A 22500-nucleotide genomic window follows, 5' to 3' on the forward strand; every position below is an offset into this window, starting at 1 on the left:
GGTTGGCCTGGCTCTCTTGTTTTGGATAATTGCATGGTGCCTTAGTCTGTGGTCCCTAGCTCTGTCTCCCTGTGGCCCTGGCACGAGGGATCTACATTTAGTCTCCTTGTCCCTTCCGTCCCATCCTCCCCCCTCCACAACACACACCCCCACTTCCCACACACACACCCTGCCACCACAGGTAGAGACATGAAAACAAGGGATGACAGTCCTTGTGAGGAGTGATGGGGTCAGTCTGTGTCTGTGTCCACACCTGGACACATCTGAATGTTTTATGTTCGGAGTCAAACAGTCTGTTATAAAACAAGACTTACTTTTATACTCACAGCATATTTACAGCATTTTTTTTCTATGTTCTTATGCTCATTTGTATAGGACTTTGAATGACACATCTACATTTACATGTATTCATTTAGCAGACACTTTTATCCAAAGTGACTCACAAAAATGAGGAATAGGATCCAAGCTGCAGTCCAGAGGAGACCTTAAGTCTAGTAATTAACACTGCACCAATCAGCACTATTACTAGTAATTGACACTGCACCAATCAGTACTATTACTAGTAATTAACACTGCACCAATCAGTACTATTACTGCACCAATCAGTACTATTACTAGTAATTAACACTGCACCAATCAGCACTATTACTAGTAATTAACACTGCACCAATCAGTACAATTACTAGTAATTAACACTGCACCAATCAGTACTATTACTAGAGGATGAGAGTGCAGATGTTTTAGTAAAAGGAGAAAATGCTAGAAGAAGAGTTGGGTCTTCCAGATCTTCTTGAAGATAGAGAGTGGCGACCCCTGCTCAGGTGGCACTTGACAGGTCGTTCCACCAGGGGCGCTGCTAGATAATTTGGGCCCTATAACAGACAATAATTCTTATTCCGATATAGTATTAATAGGGGTGCTCGCTGGGGCCCCCCTGTCAGTGCTGGGCCCTTAGAATCCTAACCTAACCTAACCTCACCACACACAGCGCCCCTGCGTTCCACCATTGGGGGCCTACTACCATATAGTCTGGATTGCTGTGTGTGCAATAGAGTGTGGCTACCCGACCCGAGCCCGGGACCCGACGGGTCGGGTGGGGTGGGGTTCGGACAATTATTTAGAAATTGTAGTCGGGTTCGGTTCGGGTTCGGACACATATGGGGGCGACATGCATTGGAAGCTTTACATTTAAATTCCTTATTATGTTGGGTAACCAACAGGTCTGCTTTACATGATGGAAACATTTGTTTTTTGAGAATAAAGAAAAATGTAAAAAAGACCTAATACACTAGCTTTCTTCCTGTGTGCAAGATTTGTTTATCGTGACAACGCATTTCAAGCATGCAGCCTGAAATGCACACGCGTTGTCACGTCTCACGACTACATAAACAAAGGTTATGCACATCGCACATATACACATAAGCACAGTCTTGGGTGACGCTAAAAAGTTGTTAGCCTATCAGGAGATTTTAAGATTATTTGCGTTGCATACTGTGGTAAAGACAAGCTACCGGTAGGCTATAAGGTCGTCTCGTTCAACTGGATGAGGATTTACTTGAGTTGCCCCAATTAACGTCGATGCTGCATATGGATCAGTGACAGAGGCACTGTAGTTTCAACGACTGTTGCAGTTCATTTTAAGACTTTTTCGTCAATGGTAAGACAAGAATTCTATTTAGGCTATGCTTGCTTGGGCCTCTTGTGTTAATGTGCTGTGTGTGACCTGCGTCGCGTGCGCTCATCTGATTCTGTAGACAATTTGTTGTGTGTTCCGTTTAATGGGCTAAAAAGACAGGCTATCCACAAACGTGAACGTTTAATCACTAGCATGGGAATAACTGAGGCATCATCTGCGTCGGGCTCGGGTTGGGTTCGGACATAAAAATGAAAATGCCTGTCGGGTTCGGGTCAGGTTCGGACGCAACTCTGTCGGACGCGGGCCGGGTTCGGACAGAAATTTGCGGCCCGATCCGCACTCTAGTGTGCAAGGATGGCAGTGACAGACAATATTCGGTAACACTTTATTTGAAGGGGTCTACATAAGGGTGACATGTAACCGTCATAAGAATGACATGACACATGTCATTTACATTAATGACACATTATTGATGTTTATGACTGTTGTCATAATGTGTCATTCGGTTTTTGGAATGTCAAGTTGACATTGTTTGGGTGTCATCATTATGACAACTTGACATTAGCCAAGATGACATTATTTGACGGGTCTTTGTCATGACAACTTGACATTAGCCTAGAAAATGTAGCCCGTTTACAATAGTCATGACGACTTGACATAGCCAAGAAAGAAATGCAGGTGTTTGGCATGATATTGTCATGACAACTGTGTTTGGCCTGACTTATCTTCTAGGTTTGTAAAGTGAAGGGCCTGAACAATTGACTGTCATGACACCATTATAATTGTGTCATGAATACTTTCCTTGACCTCAACTACAGTGGTACAGTTTTGACTTGTCATTAAGCTGTCACAAAGAACTATTACACACCAAAATAGTTTCCTGACAGTGTCATGAATTGTCATGACAACTTGACATAATTGTTTAATTATTACATGAACAAGTTCATATAACTGTGTTTGGCCTGACTTATCTTCTAGGTTTGCGAAGTGATGGGCCTGAACAATTGGCTGTCATGACACCATTATAAATTGGTCATGAATACTTTTCTTGACCTCAACTACAGTGGTACAGTTTTTACTTGTCATTAAGCTGTCACAAATAACTATTACACACCAAAATAGTTTTCTGACAGTGTCATGAATACTTACCTTTGACCTAAAGTCCAGTGAACCATCTGAGATGTTTCGTGAAGGTGTCATTAAGTGTCATTACACTATCATGTAGGTCCTATTTCTGTACATTTTACATTTCTGGAACATTGAGTCTAATTTCAACTATAATGACAACAAATACCATACTCAGTCATGACTTAAGAGTTTATTTCAGCAATGCATTTTGCAAAACCATAATACATGGACATGTTACCATGCCAGCTAACCTAACTGTGCATGTGGAACATGCATTCAACTATTCACATACTAGTCTTTAAGCACCATTTCATTGCCATCATTTCTGCAGCTTTTTCAAATCATGCACGAGTCTACCCAACACACCATTACGATGATGGATTTCTAACCAGTAGTACCATTCAATCATTTTATGGTGTGTTTTGAGGGACTGAGGGGTTCGATTCCCCCTGAGATGCCATATTTGTCTGTGTAAGGGGCAGTTATTTTAATGTAGAGTGAAGTGCTGCCTTTCTAAGGAACTTTTCACAATAGAAGTAGACAAATGAAAGTACCAAAATAGTTTACCCAGAACATATAGCCGGCATTTATTAAACATCAAATATCACAAGTTGAGAAAAATATAAAGTAAAATGACCTCAGAGCTCTGATAAAATAACCCCAAAATAATAAACCAAAGTCCATTTACCCGGTAGTATGTTTTTTTTTTAAGTGGTGAGATCTCGCTTTTATCTGTAGGCTCTGATGAAATGAAGAAATATTGAGTAGAAGCAGTTCATGTCGCAGGCAAGATTATCATTCGCGCCTCCTGCTCTTTTGCCTTCCGTGTCCAATGGCGAATTTGTCCAATGGAACACTCTCTCAAATCATGCATCCAAACAAAAAAACAACCTGCATAGCAGGGCAACAATTCAATTCAATTACTCTCTCGATACATTTTAGCAGATCTGGAAATATAACTCATATTCATGAACTGTAGTAGCTTATTCTTATTTTTAATCTATACATTCACTACATAGCCTACGCAGCCAGCCAGAAGCAGATGGGCTCCCCCTATTAAGTCAGGTTCTACTCAAGGTTTCTTCCTGGAATATGGGAGTTTTTCCTTGCCACAGTTGCCATATGGCGTGCTTATGGGGGGTAAAGGGTTAAGGCTGCCAGTCTTATGACATATTATTTTTCTATATTTTTGATATGTTGCTGAGTGGATCATAAACGGCCCCAGCAATGAAGAAAAGTGATTGATAATGACTGACTGACTATTATTGTGTTACATGCTTTAAATGTAAACTTTGAGCTGCATTCTGTGTATGAAAGGTGCTAAACAAATAAAGCTTATTATTATTATTATTATTATTATTATTATTATTATTATTATTAATTTATAATGGTGTCATGACAGCCAATTGTTCAGGCGCATCACTTCATAAACCTAGAAGATAAGTCAGGCCAAACACAGTTATGTCAAGTTGTCATGACAATATCATGCCAAGGAAAGTATTCATGACACAATTATAATGGTGTCATGTCAATCAATTATTCCGGCCCACCACTTCACGAACCTAGAAGATGAGTCAGGCCAAACACAGTTATATGTCAATTTTGCATTTCTTACTTGGCTAATGTCAAGTTGTCATGACAGAGACACTCTCAAATAATGTCATCTTGCCTAATGTCAAGTTGTTATAATGATGACACCCAAACAATGTCAACTTGTCATAAACATCAATACTATGTCATTAATGTGCATGACATGTGTCATGACATTCTTATGACGGTTACATGTCACCCTTGTGTAGACCCCAAGTGTTACCCAATATTCCTTGGATGACCACAGCGGACCAAGGAGTTACATAAGCCTTTATGAGGGCTTTTATGTAGGTGGCAGCAGACCCAGCCATCTCCTTGTCAGCAAGTTGGGCTGCACGATTATGGCCAAAAGGATAGTCACGATTATTTTGATCAATATTGAGATCAGGATTATGTGTTGATTTTAACAAAGACAAAAAAGTATTGTCATATAAGTATAACTGCTTCCATACATATGCATACATATTGTGCTACATTCCTGTTAATGTACAAATATTTGCATCAAAATATAATTGCCCATTTTATTCACCAAAATTCAGTGCATCTCCTTAAAGAATAAATAAAAATAAATAAAATAATTTAAAAAATGTACCACACTATTTTCCATTTTACATTGTGCTACAATTAAATAATACAACTTTGCAGACAAATAAGGGTTTGTTTCACCAGGCCTCATCTCCTGGAAGCAAAATATAAACTCTTTCATTGTACAGTACCTGCAAAATGGATGTGAATAAAACTTCAATAAAAAACAAATATGCCATAACAGAATGTAACCAAACGAGAGTCAAGGCAGAAAAGAATTATTGCCATAGTGTTTACAAGTTTTTGGAAAGAAACACCAGCCTGTCAACATTGTCTGTCTTGAAGGATGAGCGAAGGCAGGTCGCCACATTCCCACCTGTGCTGAACACCCTCTCAGAGGGAGAACTGATACATTAGTATTAATACTATCTTTTTAGCCAGTTTTGAGAGACGTGGTAAGAGTCTCTGGGGTTCTCTCCACCAGTCAAGAGGGGTCCTACTCACACTGTCTAGGTTACCTGATTGTAGGTACTGTATGATTGTATCATCCAGATAGCTCAGGATTTTTGTCTTGATGGAGACAATGCAGGTTAGGTCTGTCTCATCGTCCTTCACTTTCAAGATGGAGGATCTGAAAAGGTGCAGGACTGGCTTCACAAAGGAAACACTGACATACTTTTCACTGGAAAGCACATCAGTTTTGACCACATTTGGGGGGCAGGTTGCCGGTTCGAACTCCGACTAGTAGGCACGGCTGAAGTGCCCTTGAGCAAGGCACCTAACCCCTCATTGCTCCCCAAACGCCGCTGTTGTTGCAGGCAGCTCACTGCGCCGGGATTAGTGTGTGCTTCACCTCACTGTGTGTTCACTGAGTGCTTAGTGAGTCACTAATTCACGGATTGGGATAAATGCAGAGACCAAATTTCCCTCACGGGATCAAAAGAGTATATATACTTATACTTATAAATTCCATTAGAGAGTGCAGGGATATGTTGATGGCCTCAAAGACCTCTGTGTCCTGCCAGGTGGGGCTAAGGTGTCTGGCCTTTCTGTCATTGGACAAGACCTGAGAAACCGCCCTCTGCTGCTCCAGGACTCGTGCGATCATTAGGCTTGTTCGTCTTCATGCAGATCTGTGCAGATCTGACTTGATGTGATGCATGCTGGGTTGAACACAATGCATACTGGGATGGACGCAATGCTTACTGGTTAGAAATCCTGTCCGACTTCTGTCAGCCGGGGAGGGACTTACCACCATGTCACCATGTCACATGACCTTAAAATATCGCGGGAGTCTTAGCCTGCAGACAGATCTTGCAGTTGCCTTCCACGATCTGCACGAGCTGAAACACGCCCTCATGACGTCAGTTCAAAGACGTGATAGGGCCATTTGGGAGGAATCTCCTCATGACGATTTTGACGGGAGTCTCATGCTGCTTCCTTATGTTGGAATATGCGAAAATGAACAGAAATCGAAGGGATACCTTCTTATATGTGATTTCTGCAACAATGGGCTACCCTACTGAAAACGTTTGGATATTCTGTTATTTTCTGCTGTTGGTTAAATAGATAGACACACATATAGGGAACACACTTGATATTGAATTTATGTGCTACAAAGCATGCCTGTTAACTGTATGACAACATTGGTTTATTTAAACTACATCATAAGAATTTATCTCGTCAGTCATCATGCTCATTTTAATGAGTAAGAATGAAAGTTATGCTGTATTTATTTATTTTTTATTTTTTTATTTTTTTAATTAATGTAAAATAAATTACATTTTTAAAACATACTGTTACTCACCTATTGCTAGATAGATTCTGTGGCCAAAGCACTGGAGCCTATAGTCCATTGTCTGTTGAAATGCAAACGGGTAGATGACAAATAGCAGAATTCAGACTGTCCATGTGTCACACACTTATAAAAAATGGCAATTGTTAAGAATTGATATGGAAATGTTGTAGGTCTGGTAGGTTCAAGTTCTGTCATATTAAATTTATTGGATTTGTATTTCACTTTTGACTTAAAATAATCATCCAAACATAAAAAAATGTCATATGGTGTGACTGTCCACCATGTGCGAACTTCCTAAAAAGAGTGTATATCCATAAAAAAGTATAATTACTTTAAAGTTTTACCATGCATATAAAATAATTGATGTTTTTACAACCACAGAAAGTTTTGATGTTTATGCATGCTGTCCAACTAAGTTATAATCAAATATATTTTGTCCATAAAATGGTTGTCATATGGCGTGACACTATATTGTATATTTTGACTGGGCATTCATTTGACATTATTATTGTTAAGAGGACCCTGCTTAATCAGGAAGTAACAATAGAACGTCAGGAGTAATTGGCATGGTCAAGAGGGTGAGTTCTGCTTTTAGATTTATATATAAAAAGCTTTGAATTGGACATCATCAATCGTGGCCAAATTTGAGTGTCTTATGGTGTGACATCATTTGCCTAAAAAAAGTAGCTATTTTCCACAAATATTCTTCATGAATTTTAAAAGCACTGCTGCCATGTGGGCAGTTGCATGCTAAATAATAGTTAGCTGTATTTAACTGTCTAGAAAATTAGCTTAACTGTCAAAATGTCATATAGTGTGACGCTGCATCATATGGTGTGACAGCTTTTTTCAAGTCACACTATATGACATTTCTGTCACACCATATGACCAAATTGCATTTTTAAATAAAAGTTCTTGTAAAAAACATGTTTTAAATTCAGATATTATATGTTTTTTGTTAAATCTGTGATAATTGGAAAAATGTATCTGTACAATTCATATTTCTCATACTTTTTCTTTTATGTTATGTTAAGTTTAAAAAAATAAATACTAAACTTTCATCTATTTTGCTGTTACACGATACACCATTCATAGAGTGACTTCAAAATTCATTGTTAATGATTTTATTGTCATTAAAAACCCTGTTTTGCTCTGACACATGGTGGAGTGGTGCAGTTCATCATATGTATGACACCATATGTCATTTGGTGTGACATTAAATAATGTCACAAAAAGACTTTATAATTGAAAATCATTAAAACATCAATAGCACACAAAGGAAATGGTATCTGCAAGAACCTCAAGAATTTTGAGTGAGTTCTTACAAGAAATATCAGAATTAAGCTAAAATATCTGGTTACAGTTAGGAGCATTCTCCACCTTGACAAAATAACTTGTTAAATTTTAGGTTTTTCTTCTAAATATTCACAAGGAAATGTTGCAAATCAAAGCAAACGTGATTAAAATGTACAGTGACATAAATTAAAGTAGAAAAAAGTATCTAATTTTCATTTTATTTCAAATTATTTTCATGTCACACCATATGACAATTTTAGGCACTAACATGACAAATTGACATATAAATATATATTTCATTTTTTTTTTTGAAAAAAATGTATATTAGTCAAGTTTAGAGATACAGCAACACATATAAACACTTTTAGGGATGATATTTGAAGTTTTTTTTAAATTCCTTTTTTTCGGCTTATTTGTCATCCACCCAAACAAGCACCTCGCCCTCTGCTCTCTCAGCCGTTTTTTGTTGTTAAGATTTGTAGCCTAATGACCGACTGCTATCTGTTGTGTCATTTTGTCCCTCGTTACTCTAGCCTGGAAGCCAGCTTGAATTTTAACCCCTCCCACAAAATTTGAGGTCGGGAAATTCGGTCTGGATTTGTTCCATTGAGAAGCAACTATGCCAGAACCAGAGCAGTTCGCACCAATGAAATTTTATGGGCAGACTTTATTCAATGATGGATAGATGAGCAATGGTGCCTAGTTTATCATGCCACCTCAGCGTGCTTCGGTTGATTTTGTTTGCACAAGATAGCCCATTGACAGTACAATAACTTAAAAAAACGATCAAAAGCTAAACAAAACTAAAACAGTGAGAAGAGGGATGTTTTGGTTCAGGATTAATTGCTTTGATTGGTTAGGTCTAGCCAGTTGTGTGCAGAGGTACAACACCCCCCCAGGCTCTTGCATCCAAGAAACTTAAAGCTGTGCAGTGCAGGGAACAGTTCTGATTTGCTCATACAGGCACATGATTAGACAGTGGTTTACAGAACGCTACATTAACTTTGTAAAAAAAGCGTTGATATGGATGTTCTATGGACGGAGGATACATTTTAAATATCGCACGTTCACGTTAATTTGATCGTGGTAAGTCAAAATTGTGATTGAAATTTGTGCATTAATTGTAAAAAGCAAGCATTAATGACTTGAATTTGACACAGGCTGCTAAGGGTAGCCAGTGGAGCTCAATGAACAGTGGGGTAATGTGTAACCTTTTCAGATGATTGAAGACGCACCACCTCATTCTGGACTGTCTGTAGTCGTTCACCGCACAAGCTGGAAGCCCTGTGAGGAAGGTGTTGCAGTAGTCAAGGCGAGAGATAACCATGGTCTGTACCAAGTCAAGTCAAGTCAAGTCAAGTCAAGTCAAGTTTATTTATATAGCACATTTCATACACAGAGGTCATTCAATGTGCTTTACATAAACAAAACCAAACGATAATAACAAATAAAAGCATAGAAGGGCAATATAGTCAAAGAATAGTTAAAAGGTAAAGATCATAATAAAAAGAAAACATAAAACACAAGGTAAAATCATTTAAAAATAAAGAATAATTAGTAAGCAAAAACAAAGGCAAAAGTAGTAAAAAAAGTAATAAAAGACAAAAGAGCTTGGTAGAGGGTTGGGTTAGGTGCAACCTGATTTTTTTCTTATTCTGAATAGTGTTACGGCCAGCTCGTTCCCAGACCGAAACATAAAGAGGGACACGGACCGAAACATAAAGAGGGACACGGACAACAAGGTTCAAACCAAATATATTAATTTATTAAAGTAAAGCACAAGGTTACCAATAGCAAAATGTCTAGGGGAAATGAAGGGGAGTGGTGGTGTGTGTGTATGAGTGTATGAGTGTGTGTATGAGTGTATGGAGTGGTGGTGTGCGTGTATGAGTGTATGGAGTGGTGGTGTGCGTGTATGAGTGTATGCGTGTATGGATGCAAAGAGGGTCAGTATGTGAAGCTAGTGAAGTAGGCCTAAAGACAAAGAAAGAGAAAGAGAGGTAGAGTTAGAAATGAGGGGAGAGAGCAAAGTGCAAGTGTAAGAGAATCAAAGTGAGTGCCTGCAAGAAGGAAGAAAAGTTCCTATGAGAGAGATAGGAAACCCCTTATATAGCCCCACCCTAACCATAGGTGTAATCAATGAGGGCATTAGCCCAACCAGGCCCAGCCCTGCCCGTGCACTGACAGGAGAAGGCCTGAAGGAGCACAGGGTCGTAACAATAGTGTGAAACGGCAAGACTGGTCGACACAGGTGACAAGGTCAGAGAAAGTTAGCTGCTCATCAATTACAGTATGACACCAAAGTTTTTTGCAACCTTGGTAGGAGCAAGAGGGAAAGGGTCCATTTTGATGTTGATGAGTTCATGTATTGTGATTGTTTGGGTGGTTCGGTCTTAGGGAGGTTTATGGTGGTGATGTTCTTTCTTCCAAGTGGATGTCAGAGAGACAACCTGAGATCCATGCTGAGACTGCGAGATAGACCATGAGTGACCGTCAGGGCCATGATAACTAGATAAATTGTACAGGTTTGCCTTATTCAGTGGCCTTTCTCAGTGGACTTGTGCAGGTAGATTTGCATGTCTTTATCCGATAATGTCTTCACATGAGAAGGGCTGAACATGAGGGCTGCCTCTTCCACTAATGCTTCAGCAACAGCCTCTGCTGTTGGAATGTTAGTATGATTGAACACGGCTGTTTCCACGGATTGATTGCACCCGGCCGAGATCACTCACCGGAATATAAACCAAGGAATTACCGGGAAGGTGAAGAGTGACTAGTTTCACAATCTGACCTCTGACCCCTGATACAGTAAGTGATTTGTTTCAGGTGTCAAGATTCATATAAGCAGGTTTTAATTCATTATTTACACTTAACAGACACTTCTCAAGGCCCTCTGAGTAACTTCCTCAATGTTTTTTAAGAATGACTTAGCAGACACCTGTGAGCAGGGGCGTGGGACTGGGGGTAAAACCAGTACTGATTACTAGGCCCCCAAGGGGAGGAAGGGCCCTTGAAAAGTCTGGAATATATTTTATTATATTTATTATGGGGGCCCATCAGGACTGCCTATGCATAGGGCCCAGGATCTTGTGCTACGCCCCTGCCTGTGAAGGCTCTCTGTGTAGCTTTCAATGTGTATAAATCGTGCTGCATAAATTAATTTGCCTTGCTTTGAGTGAAATTACATTGTATTGTGAGTGATCATGCAGCTTACCACTGTAATAATTGTTATCTAAAATATTTAAGTACCAGTACATTTAATTTTAAGCATATGTTTGTCATAATAATGCTGTTGAGAGTTTTTGCACAATAGTCAGGCTTCTCCAGGATTAAGCTCAGATATGGACCACAGCTGTCTGTCCACTCATATCAACATTTCGTTAAAAAAACATATCTCAACAATAAGTGTTCAGTTTCTGAAATCCTTGACATGACTCAGTAACAGGAGCCAGAATTGTCTGAAACCTGGCTGCCATGGCAACAAGAAAATGCTGATCTTGTGAACAGACGCCAGTGCTCTGTGGTCCCGCGTGCTTACCAAACACGCCAGTCGGCATTGTTTCAGATAATTACACAAGCTGACGCCTTGGGTGCAGATGTTGAACAGCTGGCCGGGCAGTCATCTCATCGTCTGAGTTCCACTCCGTTCCTCGAGAGAAGGAGGCCAGTCTTGCCTCACATCCAGAGGGCAGCCGTGGCCTACTGGTTAGCGCTTCGGACTCTTAACCGGAGGGTTGCCGGTTCGAACCCTGACCAGTAGGCACGGCTGAAGTGCCCTTGAGCAAGGCACCTAACCCCTCACTACTCCCTGAGCGCTGTAGCAGGCAGCTCACTGCGCTGGGATTAGTGTGTCCTTCACCTTGCTGTGTGTTCACTGTGTGCTGAGTGTGTTTCACTAATTCATGGATTGGGATAAATGCAGAGACCAAATTTCCCTCACGCGATCAAAAGAGTATATATACTTATATATATATATATATAGAAGTCTCTTTCTGATGTGGACCACTAACCAAGAGCAGTGGTGGAATGTAACGAAGTACAAATACTTCGTTACTGTACTTAAGTAAATTTTCCACTTATTTGTACTTTACTTAAGTAAAATTTATAGTGCATACTTTGACTTTTACTTCGCTACATTTTACAGCAATTATCTGTACTTTTACTCGGGCTACATTTCTACAACACCATCGTTGTTTTTTTTTTCTCTCTGACAAACACATTTGTTTTACCGGGGTTGCTACCAAAGATTCTGAGCGCCTACGTGCATTCTTAGAAACATAAGCTTCTAGTCTAGACCAGGCAAAGCGTGAGCTTGTAGCCATCTGCATTCGGTAGGCTATATTCACCAGACCCATGGCTACACTGTACATGCAACTGTGTGCTGTGCCTTTCTTTGTCTGTTATCTGCAGCGTTAGGGCCTCCTCTCCGATGAGATTGCTATCCGCTGATCAGCTGGTTACAGGCTATGCTCCATGCTTCTGTCACACGCCTGATCATTTATGCACAAATGAATGGTAGACTATTAATGATCCGTGGCCGGAAAAACTTAACATTTTCCAGATTAGGGAAATATTCCTTAATTGTGTGTGATTAAATAAAGATGCATAGCCTACAATTGGGGTAGTAACGTGAGCGCCATTCAATGTCTATGCGTCTGCTCAAGTGAAACTGAACTTAATCATAAAGACACCTTTCTCAGCAACTTTTCTGTTCAATCAGCATAATTGGCATTACGATCCACCCTCGACGTTTCCCTTTGTCTACCCCCTAAACTTCAGGCTGTCGTGGTTTTGGTTGAATGATATTACTCAGCAGATCACCCTAGTAGATAACCAGAATTACAGTCTCTAGAATTGTAGGTCAGAATGTAAACTGGGCACTTGGATGGTAAGCACAATTGCATTAACTTAAACTATCTAGTCGAAAGTATAACCTAAAACTATAATTAAAATGCCACAGCCCATACTGATTTTTCCTTTTAGAATATAGATATTAAGAGAATAAATCATTATGCAAATACTTTTACTTTTAATACTTAAAGTACATTTAAAAGCAGGTACTTTTACTTTTACTTAAGTAGGGTTATCATTGTGGTACTTTTACTTTTACTAAAGTAAATATTTCTCTGTGTATTTATACTTTTACTTAAGTACTGAGTTTTAGTACTTCCTCCACCACTGACCAAGAGCACCTGTCTCTCTTCCCTGGTCCATCCGCTAGATGACTACATTGGGCATGACTCCTCTCTCGTTTAATGGCTCTTAATGGAGTCTTTCCCCCATGTCACTTCCTGCTCACTGGCGGCCATTTTCTCAGCCGTGCAGCTTCTCTTCTCGAGCCTGCTTTAAACATCAGGGAACAAGGGAAACAGAAACACACACGCATGCATACACACACACACACACACACACACACACACACACACACTGTACACACACACATACTGTACACACACACACTCACATACTGTACACACACACACACACACACACACACATACTGTACACACACTCACATACTGTACACACACACACTCACATACTGCACACACACACACACACACACACACACACACATACACACACACACACACACACACACACACACACGCCACATACTGTACACACACACTCACATACTGTACACACACACACACACACACACACACACACACACACACACACACACACACACACACACACACACACACACACACATACTGTACACACACACACACACACACACACACACATACTACACACACACACACACACACACACACACACACACACATACACACTCACATACACACACACTCACACACACACACACACACACACACACACACACACACACACACACACACACACACACACACACACACACACACACACACACACACACACACACACACACACACACACACACACACACATACTGTACACACACACACACACACACACACACATACACACACACACACACATACTGTACACACACACACACACATACACACACACAACACACACACACACACACATACACACACACACACACAAACACACATACACACACACACACACAAACACTCACATACACACACACTCACATACACACACACACACACAAACACTCACATACTGTACACACATACACACACACACACACACACAGTAGTCATGTGGGACAGTTTAACCCAGCTCCAAGGGTTCCTTTTTAAATGGAAGCTGACTAGGATCTCCCCTTTCTGCATCTATTGTTCTTTCCTCCATGTCTGATGGATGAGAGATGTGATTCATCAAGCTCTCTCTCTTTCTCTCTCTCTTTCTCTCTGATTTATCTGTTTTTCTCCGTCTCATCTGGTCGGGGTCCTAGCAGCTGCATCGCTGATGACACAAAGCCCTGCTACCAACCAACACTCCAGCGCAGTCTTTCACTCCCTCAACGACACCCCAGAAATGCCACTACTGCGTTGCCCTGTCAGCAGGGATGAACATTAAGACCCTTAATCGGTGTCTCCCAGGATTTCCCAAGGGGTCGAGGGGGGGGGGGGTTCTGAACAAATTGATAGCAGCATGTTATGTTGTTCTGAGAACAATATGTCCTTGCGGGAGGCCAAAGGAGAGCAGGCGTGAGACATTCATATAATAATCAGTTTTTGCGGGTCCCTCAGACAGAAGAAAAAAAATGTGTCTTTCTTGTTTTTATTCATTGTGGGGGATTTGTTTTTGTCCCTCAGGAGGCTTATTTGCATTTACTTCTTCAGACTAGTCTATTCAGTCTTGTTAATGAGTTTGCAATGACTTCATGTTGTGAGCAAATGCAAAATTCATGCAATGTGAGCAAATTGCAGGGATACAGAAGCTAATGCGTGTCCCTATCCGCTGGGATCAGCCGGGTGCTATGCCCACTGTCACACGCCTGAACAAAATGAATGGTAGACTATTAATGAGATACATTTTCCAGATTGACAGATTAAATAAAGATGCATAGCCTTTGGGGGGTGAAACTGAACTTAATTACACCTTTCAGCAAGCAATCAGCATAATTGGGATACAGAAGTGAGTATACTGGTGCTGTCGCTTTCTGCAAAGGAACGACTGTTTCCATTATAACTTCTACTGTGGATCCTCCAGGATTGAGCTCAGTGAAGGACCACAGCTGCCTTACAGCATTACAGAAGACTCACACTATCCATATCAACACTTTGTTTAAAAACCATATCTCAAAATCAGGTGTTCAGTTTGTCATATTAGTTTTCATGTTCAGTTGTCATGCTTTAGTAGCACCTTGATCTTTCAGGTGACCCCCACAGCAACACTTCATTCCATCTCACATGGTGGAGTGAGCATTGCCAGTGATCTCGATCCAGCCGCCAGGAGCCCCCAGCATGCTCTGGACATTCTAGACGTCCACTATCATTGTCTCTCTCCTGTCGGTTCTCTTGTCGCTCTCTCAGCTTGCCCAGACACACATGAGTCATCCACCAGACAGCAACAATGCAACGGCTTTGAGTCAACTCTTGTGGAACAGCATGTGTCTATATCCATCCATGCTGAGGAAGACCAGGGATCTGAAGGCATTCAATTGTGGATTAAAAGCACATTAAATGCATGTTGGTCTGATGGCCTTTGAAGATAACCGTGCCCAGCATCCACTTGAATTCATCAGAGCTGTCTGGCTTTCCCCCTCTGTGCCACAGATGTGTCCTTCAACATGCCAGTCTGGCTTCAACATGCTCTCTCTCTCTATCTGCCTCTATCTCTCACACCTTTTCTGTTTTTCTTTCTTTCTTCTCTATCACTCACTCACTCTTTCTCTGTCTGTGTCTTATTTCCCCTCTCTTTCCCTCCCTCACTCTCTCTCTGTTTCTAGATAGAGATAGATAGATACTTTATATATATCCCCAGGGGAAATTCTGTCTTTCTTTTTCTCCCTCTCCCTCCCTCTCTTCTCTCTTGCTCTCTCTCTCTCTCTCTCTGTCCCTGTCTTTCTCACCAAACCACACAGCTTATGTTACCCAGCATGCACCACACAGCTAATGTTACCCAGCATGCACCACACAGCTTATGTTACCCAGCATGCAAGACAACGCAGCTCCATCGCTTTCAGCAATAGTCTTGTTTTCTACCTCTGTCTCTGTGAGGTGATTTAGGGCCAACCTCTGGGCCAGCTCTGGGCCACCTCTGGGCCAGCTCCAAAGCAAAGCTGTCCAGAAACCAGATGCGACACTACCCAAACACTGCCACTGCCTTTAAATCATTCTTGGAAGGGGTGGCACCTACCTGAACAGCTACTCCCTTTTCCATGAGCCCTAAGGGCAAGGGATCCTCACCAGTGCAGCATCGCCAAGCTATCAATAACTGTCTTGGAGACATTTCAGAGATTCAGGGGCCACGCTGTTTAAACACGCTGTTTTAAGTTAATGCTGATTGAACTGTTGCAGTATTTACTGGAGGCTTGAACATGTAGTCGGGTTTGATGAAGGAGAGGAAACGTACATTTTAACAGTGTGTGTGTGTGTGTGTGTATTTCTGTGTACTGATATGAGTGTATGTGTATGCATGCAGGTGTGCAGTGAATGGGTAGTGAATGTATACAGTAATGTATGTGAGTAATGTATGAGTGTGTGTGTGTGTGTGTGTTTGTGTGTGTGTGTGTGTGTAAAAATAATAACCCTTTGAATAAAAGGGACCGAATTTTGGTCTGCAGACTCTTGTCATGATATGTGTCACCATCTTTTCTTTCAGGAGACATGACTGGACCAATGCATGTACCGGTATATGCCAGACAGCATAGGGCTTCTCTGTGAGGTGAGTGTCTCTCCCTGTGTGTGTGTATTTGTATATGTGTGTGTGTGTGTGTGTGTCTGCATCCGCGTGTCTGTAGTGAATGTGTATGAGCTTGTTTTGCACTAAAGGTGTGTCTTATGTGTGTATTTGTGTGTGTGAGTGTGAGTGAGTGTGTGTGTCAAAGTCAAAGTCAGTCAAAGTCTGCTTTATTGTCAATTTCTTCACATGTCAAGACATACAAAGAGATCGAAATTACGTTTCCCACTATCCCACGGTGGAGACAAGACATGTGTGTAGACAAGAGTGTGGAGTGTGTGTAGACAAGACAAGTGTGTGGAGACAAGACAAGTGTGTGTGTATTTGTGTGTGTGAGTGTGTGTGTGTGTATTTGTGTGTGTGAGTGTGAGTGTCTGTGTGTGTGTTTGCATTTGTGTGTGTGAGTTTGTGTGTGTGTGTGTGTGTGTGTGTGTGTGTGTGTGTGTGTGTGTGTGTGTGTGTGTGTGTGTGGTGTGGGAGTGTGAGTGGTGGGTGTGTGTGTGTGTGTGTGTGGGGTGTATTTTGTGTGTGAGTGTGTGTGTGTGTGGGTGTATTTGTGTGTGTGAGTGTGTGTGTGTGTGTGTGTGTGTGTGTGTGTGTGTGTGTGTGAGTGTGTATTTGTGTGTGTGTGTGTGTGTGTGTGTGTGTGTGTATGAGTGTGTATGTGTGTGTGTGTGTGTGTGTGTGTGTGAGTGTGTATTTGTGTGTATGTGTGTGTGTGTGTGTGTGTGTGTATTTGTGTGTGTGTGTGTGTGTGTGTGTGTGTGTGTGTGTGTGTGAATGTGTGTGTTTGAGATCTTAACTGCAAGCTCTTCTCCGCGCACAGCATGCCTGGACTGGTCGTCTCGGAACTCGGGACAAAGGAGAGCCAGGGAGCAGGTGTGATTGGAAACAGTGACCAATGGGAGAGCTCTTGCTCTCCCTCCCTTCTTTGCTCTCACTCACTCACTCACTTCACATAACCCCAAGATGCGTCCTTATCTCCTGCTGTCAATCACTCGTGCCGCTGTGTATTCTCACTGTGTGATGTCTGCTGTGCATGACCTCCAGCTCATAATTAGCTCATCTGCTGTGTCCTTGTCAGGTGTACTGTGTGTGTGTGTGTGTGTGTGTGTGTGTGTGTGTGTGTGTGTGTGTGTGTGTGTGGAGGGAGGTATTGCAATAAAACCAATGCAGAGAGGTAGGGTGGTAGGTGTCTCCTGTGTGCTGGTTTGCTCCAGTAGAGAAGTTGGCAGGTGAGTTATGATCTTTCCTTTGCCTTTCTTTGTTTATGGACTGTTTTTGTCAGGCTTCACAGAACTGACGAAAAGTTCCAAAGTTCCAAAAGTTGGAATTCTGTTTGTGTCAAGGCCAGGGATGAGCGGGTGAATTTTACCTGTGATGTACAGTGCGCCTTTGAGAGCTGATGTCTTTTTTCGGTCTACTGTAGCATCTTGAGAGAGTCTTAAGCCTGTGTTGTTTGAGCGGCAAACCTCTGTAATCCATGTCACTTCTGTCTGTCTGTCTGTCTTTGATTGGCTGCTAGGGCACTTAGAGACTTTTTAAACAACTGCTCACACATGTTCTCAAAACTTGGACTCTTTTGTTCAGAGCTGTACACACAATTCAAGAAACTGCACACACACACACACACACACACACACACACACACACACACACACACACACAAAATGAAACACTTTCTTTAAGCCTTTCCCATCACTAGCAATACTAGCTAGCTATCACACTTTGTGTGATACATCTAAAGCACTTTTGTCTTTCTCAAGCTAACATCTTATAGTTACACTGTTACAGTACACCTCATAGAGAAATCTAACAATGTTTCGTAACAGCACCAATTACATGCCCTTTTGTTCGAAAATTCTAAAACAACGATGTTTTTTAATACTTCAAAATAACATTTGACAAATGATCCTTACATTTTTCTGTATCCATAGGTGTGTAAATTTGAACAAAATCTGGTTTGGTTCTTACTGGGGCTTTTACTGCCTGAAATATCCGATTTTGTTTAAACCGCTCGGAGGTTTGTGCTGGCCTGGTGGGTCACCTAATTCCGACCTTTCTCATGGAACATCAATGGTTAGACCGAGAATTCTCGTTGCAAATCAAAATTCCACTGGAGCTCCAAGCGGATTAGTACACGCAGCCCTACAACATTGTGTACAGCTTTTCGAGTCACAGTAAAATTTAACTTCTGGTACATAGCTAATTTAGATACACTTATGGTGTGGGTGCTTGCATTTCTTTAGGAATCCGCTGTCTTGGTTTGTACAGAAATTAATATGAAGTGACATACACATACTGTAAGAGGTCAGAAATACGTAGGTGTTATAGGTGACGTTCCGATACTAATCTTGCAATCTTACAATTGTATGTAGAGAAATCCAGGGGTTGACAGTAACTGCATTTACTTGATTACTGCACTTAAGTATGATTTTTGAGTATCTGAACTTGAGTATTAATATTTTTGGAAACTTGTGACTTTTACTCCATTACATTTGAAAGGCAAATACTGTACTTTTGACCTCACAGTGAGGTGAAGCACACACTAATCCCGGCGCAGTGAGCTGCCTGCAACAACAGCAGTGAGGGGTTAGGTGCCTTGCTCAAGGGCACTTCAGCCGTGCCTACTGGTCGGGGTTCGAACCAGCAACCCTCCAGTTACAAGTCCGAGGCGCGCGCGCGTGTGTGTGTGTGTGTGTGTGTGTGTGTGTGTGTGTGTGTGTGTGTGTGTGTGTGTGTGTGTGTGTGTGTGTGTGTGTGTGTGTGCGCATTGCGTGTGCCCGTGTGTATATCAATGTAATGTGTGTCAGGCTAATGCAGCTGCTCATCTCCGGTGCACCCGTGGTATGTCAGCGACCAGACAGAGCCTAATGTAACCTGACGGGGTGAACACATTTATAGCATCCACCTGCCAGACATTAACATACTGCACCTCCACCAAGGAGGAGGTGAGATGAATTGGCCTCATGCCCCCAAGGCAATCAAACGGCAATATACGGGTCTTATTTGTGTTATTTGTGTGTGTGTGTGTGTGTGTGTGTGTGTGTGTGTGTGTGTACATTTGTGCGTGTGAATGCAGCATTGAACAAACGCAGACAGACTGACAGACAGATAGATAGATACTTTATGAATCTCGATGGAAACTGTGGACACACAGCACACAGCACAATGACTGCCCCCAGATTCACTCTCATTCTCATTCACACTCTTGCGTACAACTGCCTACAACTACAACTGTAAACTACAACTGTAAAATACACTTCCTGTGACACTGGGACTGTAGATGCTGGATATGTTTTATGTTGTTGTTTTTTCTCTAGAACTGTGCCGTGACACTCACTCTGTCTCTGCGAGGGGGGATGTACAGTCCGGAGCCAGGGTTATCGCATGACTCAAAAAGTTCAAGTTTTCCTCAAGTGTAAACAGGATTTTTTCCACTGAACATTCCACACCGCGGATGATACAAACTGTTCCTGTCCACAGTTTTTTCGTATCTGTAGTGTTTTTTTTTTCTTTCTTCGTTAATTTCACGCCTCACTCGATGGGTATGCTTGAGCCGGGCGCGGCCTCGGATGATGAGTCAGAGCGCGGGGAGGGTGCCAGCACCGGGCCCCTGGGCCTCGGAAGAATGGTCCCTGACTCGCTGCAGCTGCTTGCCTTCTGCGGCTCCATATGTAGGTCATGTTTGTTCTCTCTCCCTCTCGCTCTCTCGGTCTATCGCTGCTGCTCGGCACGCCGCGGCACCCTAGATGGGACAGTCCCATCTCACACCTTCACTGTCCTCATCTGGTCATCCGTAGCAGACTGTTTATGTGCTCGTCTGTGCTGGTTCTGTGGGATTGCCCACAGGAAGAGATCACCAGCTCCTGCAATTGGTCATTGCTCTCTCTGGTTGCCTCACCACTTTTCTGTCTCTGGTTGCTTCACCACTTTCCCTCCACTCCAATTGCCCTCTAGCTCCTTACAGTTGTTGTACTTGTACAGTTGTACAACACCTGTAAGCTCAGTTCACTTCTGTTGACTTCTACTTCTTTCTGTCCGGTTTCAACGTACCCAGTTCACCATTGGGCCAGTTCCCTACAAGGCTCAGTTCCCTACAAGGCTCAGTTCCCTACAAGGCTCAGTTCCCTGGCTCTCTCCATTCCCAATTTAACCATCTCCCTGCTTGTCTAGTTCCCCACAGAAGCGGTGCCATACTTGCCCAGTTGTCCATTAGTCCTGTTGTGCGTCCACTTAGTTCCCTACGGGTCCAATTTACCCGCCCAGCCCACCGCCTCCCCTCCTTTTAATAACCACTCCACCATGCAGCTCTCTTCTGACCCACCAGTGGGAGTCCTAGAGGAGATGGAGCACTCTTTGTGGGGCTCGGTGGGAAAGTGTCCGTACTGTAGTTTAGGAGTCATAGCTCTCATTGTCCCAGTGGTCAAGGCCGCAGCCTTATGAGGTTAGTTGGGACAGGGTTATTTTTTATTTCCTTGATAGCAACAGTTTCCTTTGGCTCCCTGAAAGATCAAGTCACAAGCTCCTCAAGAAAGTCCCAGCAGGCAAGAGATTTAATGGGCATGGCTGTGGTCCAATCACAGGGACAGCATTCCCTGCATTCTGAAGGAGTTCTGTCAAGGCCGTAAAAGCAGTTTTAAATGCGTTAAATCTGCAGCTGGAAAGTCTAGTTATGCAATGACACAAGCCAAGACTATCTGATCATTTTTTAGGTTCAACTTTTGATTAGTTGCAAGCGGGAACAAATATTTGCATTTGGGAATATTTTGTGTGTTGTGTATACTTCACTGAACTCTCTGATGGCAAGCCCCTCCACATTTCCATGTGTGAGCCTTGGATACTATCAGAGGAAGATAAATGGATTGTCCACTGGGGTATTGATGCAGATGCTCCCCAACTGTTCGGATTTGTTTTGTCCAGAACAATTTGAACTACGTTTGATTTGAACGACAAAATGTCTTTGTCTTCTAATTGCACCACTTGTCTAAATAAAGATCTTAATCAAGGTTCCATGCATGGCAACAGTGAACAGCTCCGCACAATTAACTGAGCAACTTAGTTTTTTCTTCCTATTTTTTCCTTTCTTTCTTTCTCATTCCCTCCTTCTTTCTTTCTTTCTTTTTTTGTTCTTTCTCTCTTTATGTCTCTATTTTCTTTCTTTCTACATTTTCTGTAGCCTGTGGCTTATGTTTGGGGTAAACAGAGGGACCGGGTGGGATTAGAGCAGAAGGAGAGCTCAGGGCGACATCAGAAGAGCAGGGAGCGGAGAGGGCAGAGAATTCCTGAACCAAGTCCAAACCCCACCTATCTCTTATCCCCTGCACACCTTCAAGCAAGACTGAGGCAGCTGGGTATCCCCCATCAAACATCAAAACACACAGACAGACACAGACAGACAGGCAGGCAGACAGAGATGCCGAGGGTGTGTATGAGAGAGAGAGAGAGAGAGAGAGAGAGAGAGAGAAAGAGAGAGAGAAAGGAAAAGCAAGCGAAGGTAGAGGACATACACCGAGACCAGATGGACCAAGTGGCAGAGATACAACAGGGGTTGTTAAGGAAGACAAATTGAACAATTGATACGGTACGTTTTTTTCTGAGAGGAAAGAGAGAGAGAGAGAGAGAGAGAGAGAAGCTCAGGGAAGGCAGCTGTACAGACAGGACTGGGCAAAGGGTGGAGAGGAGAGGAGAGGATGAA

The 22500-nt window shown here is 42.2% G+C and overlaps 1 long non-coding RNA gene across 2 annotated transcripts in view; it reads left to right on the forward strand.

The window, feature by feature from the left end:
* LOC125303662 overlaps positions 1–22500 on the forward strand; it is a 56503-nt gene that overhangs the window by 7646 nt on the left and 26357 nt on the right. The window contains exons 2-3 of one of the 2 annotated variants that reach the window (XR_007195076.1): positions 16725–16787; positions 17629–17681. This is a non-coding gene — a long non-coding RNA (uncharacterized LOC125303662). Of the gene's footprint in view, positions 1–16724; positions 16788–17628; positions 17933–22500 lie in introns of those variants that run through there. The other variant, XR_007195075.1, reaches the window with a different exon arrangement.

This window comes from Alosa alosa, chromosome 11 (genome assembly GCF_017589495.1).
Source record: "Alosa alosa isolate M-15738 ecotype Scorff River chromosome 11, AALO_Geno_1.1, whole genome shotgun sequence".
NCBI lineage: Eukaryota > Metazoa > Chordata > Actinopteri > Clupeiformes > Clupeidae > Alosa > Alosa alosa.